Source organism: Eschrichtius robustus, chromosome 16 (assembly GCF_028021215.1).
Source record: "Eschrichtius robustus isolate mEscRob2 chromosome 16, mEscRob2.pri, whole genome shotgun sequence".
Taxonomy (NCBI): domain Eukaryota; kingdom Metazoa; phylum Chordata; class Mammalia; order Artiodactyla; family Eschrichtiidae; genus Eschrichtius; species Eschrichtius robustus.
The window spans coordinates 52,260,000-52,271,763 of NC_090839.1; positions in this window are offsets into that span (position 1 = coordinate 52,260,000).

Here is an 11,764-nt window from a genome sequence, read left to right on the forward strand (position 1 = left end):
AGGTAAGCAAACAGCAGTGTATCCATGCAGGGAAGAGGGTTGCACAATGGTTGCAGCCCAGAGGCCAGAGGCTGGGGCTGGGAGCGTGGCGGCCGCAAAGGGGTACACGGGGATTTTTTGGAGTGAGGTCATTGTTCTACACCTTCAGTGCAGTGGTGCATCTGTCAGAGCTCACAGATCTGTACCCTAAAGCTGACAAATTTTACTGGATGTCCCTTACACCTCAATAAACCAGACCCTACAGAGAGATCATGGAAACAACAATTTGTGAAAATAATCATGAAACGGGGACCATACAAAAAATCTTAAGGGAAAAATAAAAGCTCCAGGCATGGATATTTTAAAAATGAGCTCTACCAAAATTTCAAGCAATTGATCAGCCCAATTTTATACAAAGTCTTCCCCAAAGAGAGGGAAAGAGGGAGCCTTACACATCCTATTCTAAAATATCACCATAAGACTGATGTCGACACCAGATCAAAATCATAATAAGAAAGGAAAATGTAAACATCAACAGGGTTCTAAAAATTAATAAGTCGTACCCACCTGGGAACACAAGATAACATGACCAGGCTGGGTGTGTGCAGGAATTCAAGTCTGGCTTATTAATAATAGTCCATGAATGTAATCCACCACGTGGGCAGACTGAAACAGAGAAATCATATGATCATCTCAATAAACAAAAAAAAATCATTCAATTCATTAGGTAGAAGAATAAATCTCTTAGTCACAAGTATTACAAGGAATTGCCTTTACCTAGTAAAGCACATTTATAAAAATAAAAACCTAGAGGAAACATTACCCTAAGTGGATAATGATTAGAAGTTTCTTCTATAAAACAAACAAAAAAATAAGCCAAGGAATACTACCCCCACTTTTATTTACCATGGTACTGGAAGTCCTAACAAGTGTAATGAAAAGAGGGAAAAAAAGTGTCGCCTTTTTATATACCATCAGCAAATAGCTAGAAAGTCTAATGAGAAAACACCATTTTCAGAGTCTCTAGGAGTAAATCTGTTAAAAGGGGTGCAAGAACTCTAAAAAGAGAAACTGTAATACATTATTAAGATTTTTCCAAGTTTTTATTGTGGTAAAATACACATAACATTTATCATCTTAAACACTTTAAGCATACAGTTCAGTGGTATTAAATACATTCGTATTGTTGTACAACCATCCCCACCATCCTCTCCAGAACTCTATTCATTTTGTAAAACTAAACTCTGTTCCCATTAAACACTATCTCCCCATCCCCCTCCCCCAGACGCTGGCAACCACTACTCTACTTTTTGTCTCTGTGGATTTGACTCCTCTAGGGACCTCATAGAAGTAGGATCATAGAGTGTTTGTCTTTTTATGACTGGCTTATTTCACTCAGCATAATGTCCTCAAGGTTCACCCATGTTGTAGCCTGTGTCCCAATTTCCTTCCTTTTTAGCCTGAATAATGTTCCACTGTACGTATGGACCACGTTTTGCTTATCCATTCATCCGTCAATGGACACTTGGGTCGCTTCCATCTTTGAACTATTGTGAATAGTGCTGCTATGAACATGGATGTACTATTCGGATGCGCTTCTGAAGAGACCTAAATTGATGGAGAGATAGATCTTGGTCTTGGATAGGACAACATATCATGGAGATGCTAATCTTTCTCCAAGTGACCTGCAGATTCAGTGTGATTCCAGTGTAAATCCCAACTGGATTTTTTTCATTGACTTTAATGCGATTTTCTAAAAGTAATACAGAATTCCTTTGGGCCAGCGATAGCACAGACAATTCCAAAGAACAGGGAGGGAGGACTTCCTCTATTAGCATCAGGACCTATTACTGACTGTTCTGGGGTCGTGCTTCCTCCCACTTCAGGTCAGATTGACTCTGGGCAGCCTGCCCCTCCCCCTTCCTCCTGGAGGGTGAGTGCTTGGCTGCCCCGTGTGGCCTCAGGTGGAACTGCAGGTCACTTGGCTCATCTGTCAGGCCTGTCCAGGAAGGTCCTTTGGGGGACAGGGGCGGGGGGGTGCGCCCAGGGGCAGGTGGGCAGCAGGTGAATTCTGCAGCGGTAAATGTAGCGCAGCTCCTGGAGCAGTGCCCAGTGCTGGGATGGTCAAGTGTGGCCCCGCTCAGCCTTAGCCCGCCAGTCCCGGCCGGGCCCTCCCCAGGGACCAGACCCCCAGGAGTGCTACATCAGAGGGGGTTCAGCTCCCGGCCTTGGGGGCCCAGCATCCCGGTGCCTTTTCCCTCTGGGAACCGCCTGCTTCCAACGGTGGTGGTCTCCACCCACTGTCTGGCCACGTCTGAGGCTGCCCGCCATGGGTACAGGCCCTCCACAGTCTCGTGGGGTCGTTCCCTGTGGTTTGAAGGTGCCCACTGGGGCCCTCCAGGATGGGGAGGGCCTCCTCTGCCCATCTGGGGAAACGTGCGCCCGTTTCATGGAGGGGGCGGCTCCTTACCCCAGGGCTGTCCCCCTCCCCGTCACAGCCCTGGCCCCTAAGAACCCAGCACACAGCGTCCTGAGCCTCAGGCCTCGTGTCCCTGGGGCACAGGCCAGGGTGGTTTCCTGCCCCCGGGATCCAGGTCTGGACAAAGGCGTGGAGAGGGAGGAGAGAGCATCCTAGCTCCTCCAGAGTGGACCTCGCCATGGCCTGGGGCCCATACTCTCCTGGACCCCAAGCTTGTGGATGCTACAGAACGGGGCAGGATCCGTGTGTCCCCAGGCACCTCCAGGCCCCAGGTGGGACTGACTTTCCACAGCTGAGTCCTGAGCTTCAGGGAGAGAAATGAGGTCAGGTGAAAGGGGCTCACAGGATGGCCGGTCCCTGGGGGGGGACCCTCCATCACCTGCAGCTCTGACCTCAACCAGGCAGGGGTGAGGGCCACACTCACCTTGCATCCCTGAAACGGGCACAGGTGGGCAGGATTCAGGGTCACCTTTACACCTCCTGGATTAAAACTCCTCCTACAAAAAAAAAAAAAAAAACTCCTCCTACACTCTCTAGACCCCAGTCTTGGGGGTGAGTGTCCTGAATCAACATCACCGGGCCAGGTAGGTGGGGTTGGTGATCAGAACAAACTCGCTGCCATTCCCGGTGGAAAGGTACAGACACTGGGGTTAACCCACCTGAGCTCCCAGAAAGGTTCCCGGGAAAACATCCCCATACCCAGATGTGGGAACCCAGCCTGATGCCAGAGCCCAGGGACCCCTCAGGGAGGCCCCCCCCCACTGCTCCCTCAGCCAACACCAAGATGCGTCCATGCCACTATCCCAAACCACAGCCAGGAGCTGGCTTTTCCAAGTTTAATGGGAAACAGAGGGTGAGCAGGAGGCTGCGGGCCACCCCACTGCTGAGAGACACCAGCATTCAGAGCTTCTTCCCGTCTCTCCCTCCCCAAACAGGGGGGCTAGGAGGGCAGGAGGGTCTCGGGTGGTGAGGTGAAGGGGAGGTTTGGGAGGACAAGGCTGGCACTGGGGAAGAAACAGGGTGTCTGCAGGGAAAGTTACCCATCTCCCCATCATGCAGACCCTACCCCGGCCCCATCTAGGGTCTGGGGGACGTACTGGCGGATCCAGGAGACGTAGCTTGTTACCCGAGTGTAGACCCCCAGGGAAGTCGCGATAGCCACAGACATCTCCCCAGCTCACGACCCCCACCTGGACCCAGGTGCCATTCCAGCTGCACACCAGGGGGCCCCCGGAGTCACCCTGTGGGAAAGGCAGCCCTCAGCGAGCACCTCCACACGCCCCTGCGATGGAGCTTTGCGGGCTGGGAGGAGCCGGAGGACAGGTGGGCCTGGGGTCCCACCTGGCAGGAGTCCCGGCCCTCGCTCCCTGCGCACAGCTTGTCCTCCTGGATGATCTGGTTGGTGGTGTCTGCAGAAGAGTTCTGATAGCGCTGGTTACAGATCTCGTTCCCCACGATGGGCACCTTCACCTCCTGCAGGTGGTAGGGCGGGGGCAGTGGCGCTGCAGGGAGGGGCTAGGTGAGTGCAGGTACTCATTCTGCCCCAGCTGGTGTGGGGCTCCACTGGGTCTGTGGAGGGCACAGGGGCCCCACTGCCAGCCCTGACCCTGGGGTCTAGAACCAGCCACCCCTGGCCTTGGGACTCAGCTTCCCCACGGCCATTAAACCCTTCCAGCTCCAGGACGCAGGGCTCCATCAACTAGAATCTGGGCTCCATAAGCCTAAGGACAAGACAACCAAGGGCAGCATGTTCTCCCAGGAATTCTTTTTCCCTGGAAAGGGATGGATCAAGGGCTTGTCCTGAAGAAGTGCTCTGAGCCAGATGGGTTCAAATGTTCACCTTCTGACATCTGAGACCACAGCAGGCCCCAGTTTCTCTCCTTTTTTTTAGTTAATTTTTATTGGAGTATAGTTGATTTATAATGTTGTGTTCATTTCAGGTATACAGCAAAGTGAATCAGTTACACATATACATATATCCACTCTTTTTTACATTCTTTTCCCATGTAGATCATTAGAGAGTACTGAGTAGAGTTCCCTGTGCTATACAGTGGGTTCTTATTAGTTATCTATTTATATATAGTAGCATGTATATGTCAATCCCAATCTCCCAATTTATCCCTCCCTAGCCCTTTCCCCCTTGGTAACCATAAGTTTGTTTTCTACATCTGTGACTCTATTTCTGTTTTGTAAATAGGATCATTTGTACCATTTTTATTAGATTCCACATATAAGCGATATCACATGATATTTGTCTTTCTCTCTCTGACTTACTTCACCAGTATGACAATCTTTAGGTCCATCCATGTCGCTGCAAATGGCATTATTTCATTCTTTTTTATGGCTGAGTAGTATTCCATTGTGTATATGTACCACATCTTCTTTATCCATTCATCTGTCAATGGACATTTAGGTTGCTTCCATGTCTTGGCTATTGTAAATAGTGCTGCAGTGAACATTGGGGTGCATGTATCTTTTTGAATTATGGTTTTCTCTGGATATATGCCCAGGAGTAGGCCCCAGCTTCTCGATCCCAGGTTTGTTCATCTACAGGAGGACAGTCAAGGTCCAAACACCTCCCAGTGGTCACGGTGAGGACTGTGTGAGAACCATGGGAGTGCCTGTTGTGGCCTGGCAGAGAATAAAGGCCCCGAGTCCCCAGTGTCCACGAACCTGCCCATCCGAGACCCTGGCCCTGTGCACATTCAGGTTCAAAGGGGAATTCCCCTCAAAAGATCAAACATAGAATTAGCATATGACCCAGAAATTCTGTGCCTAGTATAGACCCAGAAGAATTGAAAACAGATGCTCTAACAGGTGCTGGTAGCCTCAGGCTCACAGCAGCGTGATTCTCAGGAGCCAAAAAATGGAAAACACTCAGGTGTCCATCAACGGAATGTGGTCTATCCATACTGTGGAATATTACTCAGCCATACAAAAGGAATGAAGGGCTTCCCTGGTGGTGCAGTGGTTAAGAATCCTCCTGCCAATGCAGGGGACACGGGTTCGAGCCCTGGTCCGGGAAGATCCCACATGCCCTGGAGCAACTAAGCCCGTGTGCCGCAACTCCTGAGCCTGCGCTCTAGAGCCCGCGAGCCACAACTACTGAGCCCACGTGCCACAACTATTGAAGCCCGTGCGCCTAGAGCCCGGGCTCTGCAATAAGAGAAGCCACCGCAATGAGAAGACCAGACACTGCAATGAAGAGCAGCCCCCACTCACCGCAACTAGAGAAACCCCGCGCGCAGCAACGAAGACCCAACGCAGCCAAAAATAAATAAATAAACAATTAAAATAAATTTATTAAAAAAAAAAAGGAATGAAGCACTGACACTCACTACAACGCGGACGAGCCTTGAAAACATGCTCAGTGAGAGAAGCCAGACACAAAAGACCACACATTGTATGATTCCATTTATATGAAGCATCCAGAACAGGAAAATCCACAGAGATAGAAAGTAGATGGTGGTCGCCAGAGGCTGGGGGAGGGGGAGTGAGTGCTTAATGGGGACGGAACTTCTGTTTGGGAGGATGTTCTGGTGACAGATGGTGGTGATAGTCATGCAACCATGTGAACGTACTTCATGCCACTGAATTGTACAGTTAAAAATCATCAAAATGGTAAAATTTTGTTGGGTATATTTTACCACAATAAACAAGGAGAGGATTCCCCCAAATCACAGAGAATAAAGCATTTTCAGCAAAGCCACAAGCACCTGTCCAGCGGGCTACCCTGCAATCTCCACACACACCCACCAGGTCTCCCAGAGCCTTACCGCCGAGTCTCATGTAGCCCCAGCCGGTCACCCAGCACATCTTCCTCTCGGGGACCCTCAGTGAGGCAGGCGGGAGCGAGACCACGTGGATGTGATGGGAGAGCATCACAGGGGCCTCCAGTCTCAGCAGGGCGATGTCCCCGCCCCCCTCAGCAGACAGGCTGTAGTTGAACTTGGGGTGTCGGATGATCTGCTTCACCTTTGTCAGCTGGTCATGGTCATAGAGTCTCAGCTGCCCGACTTGGACCCTGATGTCATAAACCTGCAAGTTTTCCCTGGGGGAGGGGAGACCGGAGCTTCTCAGAGGAGGCTGGGGGGCGGGGCCTGGTTTGCCCCGCAGCAGGAATCCGGCTGGCCTCTGGCAGAGACGTGGCTTTGCCTGCAGCCCAGCGCCCAGCCCCCTGCCCACTCCCCACCACCCCTCTGTGTCCCCCACCCCCACTGCCCCTGGCCAAGGGGGCAGCGGGCTGATTGACTCACCGTCCAGTGCAGTGGACAGCGGTCAGCACCCACCGGGGGTGGACGAGAGAGCCCCACACACGTGCTGCCACTGCTCACGCCCCTTACTATGCGGTCGGAGGCGGACCTGCCACGGCCACCGGCCGGCAGGGGCATCACGCACCCCCACGGTACCCTTCCGCTCCCTCCCCAGGTCGGGATCTGGGAAGCCAAGGGGGGGACTGTCAAGGACCCCAGCACGGCCTCTCACACTCAGTCCCTCCCAGGACCATCACCCACTGAGCTGATGCTGAGGGGTCTGGGCGGCCGGGGCAAGGGACAGGGATAGGGAGTCAGGACTCACCCGGGGACAGAGGCACGGAGCCCCCCCAGGCCTGAGAGGGTCAGGAACAGCAACCACAGCATCTGCGGGGGGAGGGCCAGGACCCCAGGTGGGGATGGAGAAGCAGGGCCGGGGGGGGGGGCCTCACCTGGTGGGTGCTCCCCTCACTCCTCTCCGGCCTCTCTGAGCCCCTTTGCCCCCTTGGTGGGGGGATGAGGTGGCTGTGAAGCTCCACCTTTCTCGGGCCCCGCGGGGACCGAGGTTGGTGAGTTGATCAACAGTCATTGAGGAGCTCCTACCAGGCCCTCGCCCTGCATCCTGGCAGACCTGCCCTCGCCCCCGCCAGCAACATCCACGCTGAGACTGCACAAATCTCAGCTGCAAACACACAACCAAGTCCGTGGAAACAGGCCCAAAAGAATGTGAAGAAGATGCAGGTTTGCTGGAAGAAGTCCTGGAGCACCGGCCCAGGCTGGCAGGATGAGGGGCAGCAGACACCAGGGGCTGGGCCGCTTGAGCCATGAGGCAGCCCCCTGACACCACTGAACTCAGCAAGCCAGCTGGAGCACTCCACCATCTGACTAGAGCACAGCAGGCTGCCACCCTCATCACCGAAATCTGACTGGCCCATGGCCTGGGCCACCCTCACTGCCACCAGCTGAGGGACACGGCACCCATCTGCTCTGCAGGTGGGATTCTCGGAAGCTGTCGCTGAGACAGTGTGACCTGCAGGGAACGAGCCAGGGACGGGCCGTGGAAGGCAGGTGGATGGAACCAGCCTGGGCCGAGGGAAAGGTCAAAGGGCAATGCAGGGCTGACCACCACCCAGGGGGATGTCCAGGGTTTGCACGGCCCTCATGGGGACAAAATGCCGGCCCTTACACTGTCCTGGATTAGCCAGGAAGGGACCAGTGGGGGTGAGGCGGCCACGAAGGAGCTGCCAGCCCCAGCAGACACCGGTCAGCAAGGACTGCCCAGAAGGGGGACGTGGTGGCCCACTCTGTCCAGCACAGTCCACTGTGCTGTGTCGTGTGTTGGGACAGCTGCTGCAGGGCAGCGGGGACCTCTCTTCCCGGGACAACTGGGAGCAGAGGCTCAGGGTGCAGCCGACAGCTGCTGTGGCCACATCAGGGACCACCAGGGCCCCTCCACAGTCCATCTAGACCCCCCTTGGCTATGACCGGTGGACTCTGGGACTCACCTGGTGGCACAACCTAGACCCCCATCCCTGAGGGTCTGAGCTCCGTCTGGTTACATGGATGTCTTCAGCCAGGTGGCTGCATGTCCCCATGCCATCACAATTGATGCAGGGGTGCCAGGAGAGTGCCCCTCATCCCCCCTGCCCCCCATTGTGACACAGCAGCCCTGCTCCTGTTGGTTGGTGTCATTGTCCCTACCAAGATGGTGCCCTTTCTTCTTGCCCACTGGCCTCTGGACAAAAACCAAAGCACGGCCAGGCATCGGCCGTCACTTCGATTTCAATACCCCCTGGTGAAAGTGTGACCCTTTGAGGGACCTCGACCCCTGACCCTGCAGAGTCCAGTCTTGGGGGCACCGGGAGCACAAGTTCCCCACTGAGAGTGACAGTGGGCGGAACCCCCACTCCCCCTGTGGCCCCCAGACTGATTCCCCCTGTTGGAAACACAGCTCCAGAGAAGGCCTGCAATTCCATCTGCACTTTGTCCTAGAGGACGGTCTGTCCCGTGACGCATTGCCACTGAGCGGCCGCTGCAGGCCACCGCACTGCGCTGTCAAGCCAACGGCTCCCAGGGTGTGACCAGCCGGCGCCCGGCCGTGGGCCCTCTCTCTAGCCTCCTAAACTGCAGAGCGTGTCTGTGCGCTGACGCCACGTTATGTGGGATTCAGACACCCCTGTAGCTCTCGGATCGTGGTGCCGGCCGAGTTTCTGCAAAACCATATGCAGACATGTGTCCATTCCCATCAGAACAAACCTCTGGTCCCTCCAGGAGTGGAAGGGGCCGACATAGGCCGCTGTGCCATTCAGGGCTTGGCGCTGGTGCCCGTTGCTGGGCGGTGGGACATCGGTGGCAACAGTAGCTAAATCAGCCCTGGTGAAAGGCACAACCCCCACCTCTCCACCGAGACCACTTTCCCACGGGCCCGTCTTGCTCGCTCTGCAAGGGCTGATGGCCAATGAGTTTCTCTCCCAAAGGTGAGAGCTGCAGGACACCGCCGTCCGTCTGCTACTTTGAAGATGGTGTTGCCCACGCCCCGGCTCGGGACCCCTAAGTATTCAACTGACGTGACCCCTGTACCTCCTGGTCAGACTGGAGTAGATGGCCGCTCGATCCAGTGGTCGGTGTCCTTGTAAGAAGAGGTGGAGACGCTGGGAGACACACAGAGGGGATGGCCGTGTGACCACAGAGGCAGAGGTTGGATGCCGGCATCACCGGAAGCTGGAGGCGTCCTCCCCGGAGCCGCCCGGACACCTTGGTTTGGACTCCTGGCCTGCAGACTGTGAGGGTGCCTTCCTGCTGTTTTAAGCCCCCCACCACCTTCCCTAACCTTGATGCCCCCACCAGGAAGATCTCACCCACCAGCTGCCTTGGCCACACCCACAGGTAAGGACACAACCCAGAGCCTGCTTTTCATGAGCTACAGAGGGAGGCAGGGGTCCTGGATAATCCCCCAACCCGAGCCCCACGTTAGGGCACAGTCTGGCCTCTACTTCTCAGCTGAGGGCGGGGCCAGGTGGGAGAGTCTCAGGACAGGGGGACAGTGGAGGACACCAGGTGAGGTGAAGAGCTGGCATCGGGGGCCCCGAACACCCTGGAGGGTACGCCTTCAGCTCGTGCCGGCAGCACCCTGCTTCCCGCCCAGGGCTGAGGGGGTGAGCGGCCGCAGCGGTGGCCCCAGCACAGGTAGGTGGTCACTCCAGGAAAGCTGGGGCAACTGCAGCCCTCTGACAGCTCACCACCCCTATCTGGAGCCAGGTTCCCTTCCAGGTACAGCACTGCACCGAGGCGAGGCCAAGTCTCCAGAGACCCTCTCTCCCTCTTAGGGCCAGAGTCACCATCATCCTTGCCAAGATCCTGGTTACTCCAGGGGGGCCCAGAATCCCAGGAAATACTCAGGAAACAACCATGATCCAAAATGGCTGGGGGGCCAGCAGGGAGGGGGAGTCTGCGTGCAGGAGGGTGGGGTCCTGCAGGCCCTGGGGCACAACCTCTGGGTGGGTGAGGGGCTTCCTCCCCTCGTCCTCTGCTCACCGGCTGTAGTGGATGTGAGTTTGGGGCCTGTTCCCAGGGTCCAGCTGACAGGACGAGTCACAGAGGTGACAGCAAGAAGCCACAGGCCCTCAGGGCCAAGCCTGATGCTGGAGCCAGACTTCCCGTCCCCCAGGGCCGGTGACCACAGCTTCTGAGAGGAGCCCCGTGAGAGGTCCCTGGGGGCAAAGACAGCATCTGAACGTCACCCTCGGATATGCCAGAACCAGAAATAAGAGGTTTGAGGGTTGTGGGAAAAATGTCCCACGACTATTATTGGCAAGTAATATGATTTTCTTACCGGAAAACCCAAAAGCCTCAACTGAAGAGGTTTTTAAATTAAGTTTCTTAAAGTGTCGAGAAGGAAGATAAATGTTTTAAACACAAATAAGTAGAGAAAGAAGAAACTCATTCTTGTTTCCCAGTAATAACTGGGAGGGGCCGTAATGGTAAGGACTCGGTTTACAGCAGCACCCGCAGCACTGCACCCCCCATAATAGCTTTATGAGGAATGTTCAGAGTCCATGATGACTACAAAACTCTCCTGAAAAGGAAAACAAAATGTCATGCACGGTTACTGTCATCAAATGTCAACTCTTCAAAACTCCAATGTGACATGAACTGCAGGAGAATCCGGTCGTTTCCATGAATGTTGAAGTGATTACCTAGCTTGTCTTGAGGGAAACACAGGGGAGGACGTCCACGGAGGCCACAAAGCAGAGCACGGGGCAGCCGGTGTCACAACGTTGTCACGGTGAAGACCAGGGCCTTCCAAACACACGGCGGTGGACGCACTGGCTCTCGAGCTCACCCCCTAAACCCCAGCCACAGAGACGGCAAAGCGGCTGCAGATAAATGGCATCGAGGGACTTTCCTGGTGGCACAGTGGTTAAGGCTCCACGGTCCCAAAGCAGGGGGCCTGGGTTCGATCCCTGGTCAGGAAACTAGATTCCCACATGCTGTAACTAAGAGTTCACATGCCACAACTAAGGTGCCCACCTGCCGCAACTAAGACCGGCGCAACCAAATAAATAAATATTTAAACAGCATCGACTCAGGGGGATGAAGAAAGGGGCCACAGCAGCGATGTCAGACGGGCAACAAGCAAGCATCTGGACACCGGATGGAGGAGACGGAGAAGCGGGGCCGGGGGAGCACAGCTCGCTTTGCTGGTGGGTTGAAGCCCCCTCACTCTGCTAGAAGGACACCCGGTGAAGGAGCCGCCGTGTTCCAAGGGACCCAGGCGAGGGGGCTGGAAAGACAGTGTCCACACAGGGTCTGTGAACAGGGAGGTTGTTTGAAATTCTGGTCACAGAGCTTCAGAGCCTCCTCGGGCGGGACGATGAGTTGCCCACCTGGGACACGGGCCCAGATTTACTCTTGGCAGAAAGTGCCAGACTCAAGGCTTAGGACCACCCAGCACGGAGGAGGGTGGCAGAGAGGCATGAGGCTGAACACAGAAGGATTAGGAGGTTGGGGGACTTCCCTGGTGGTCCAGTGGTTAAGAATCCGAGCTTCCACT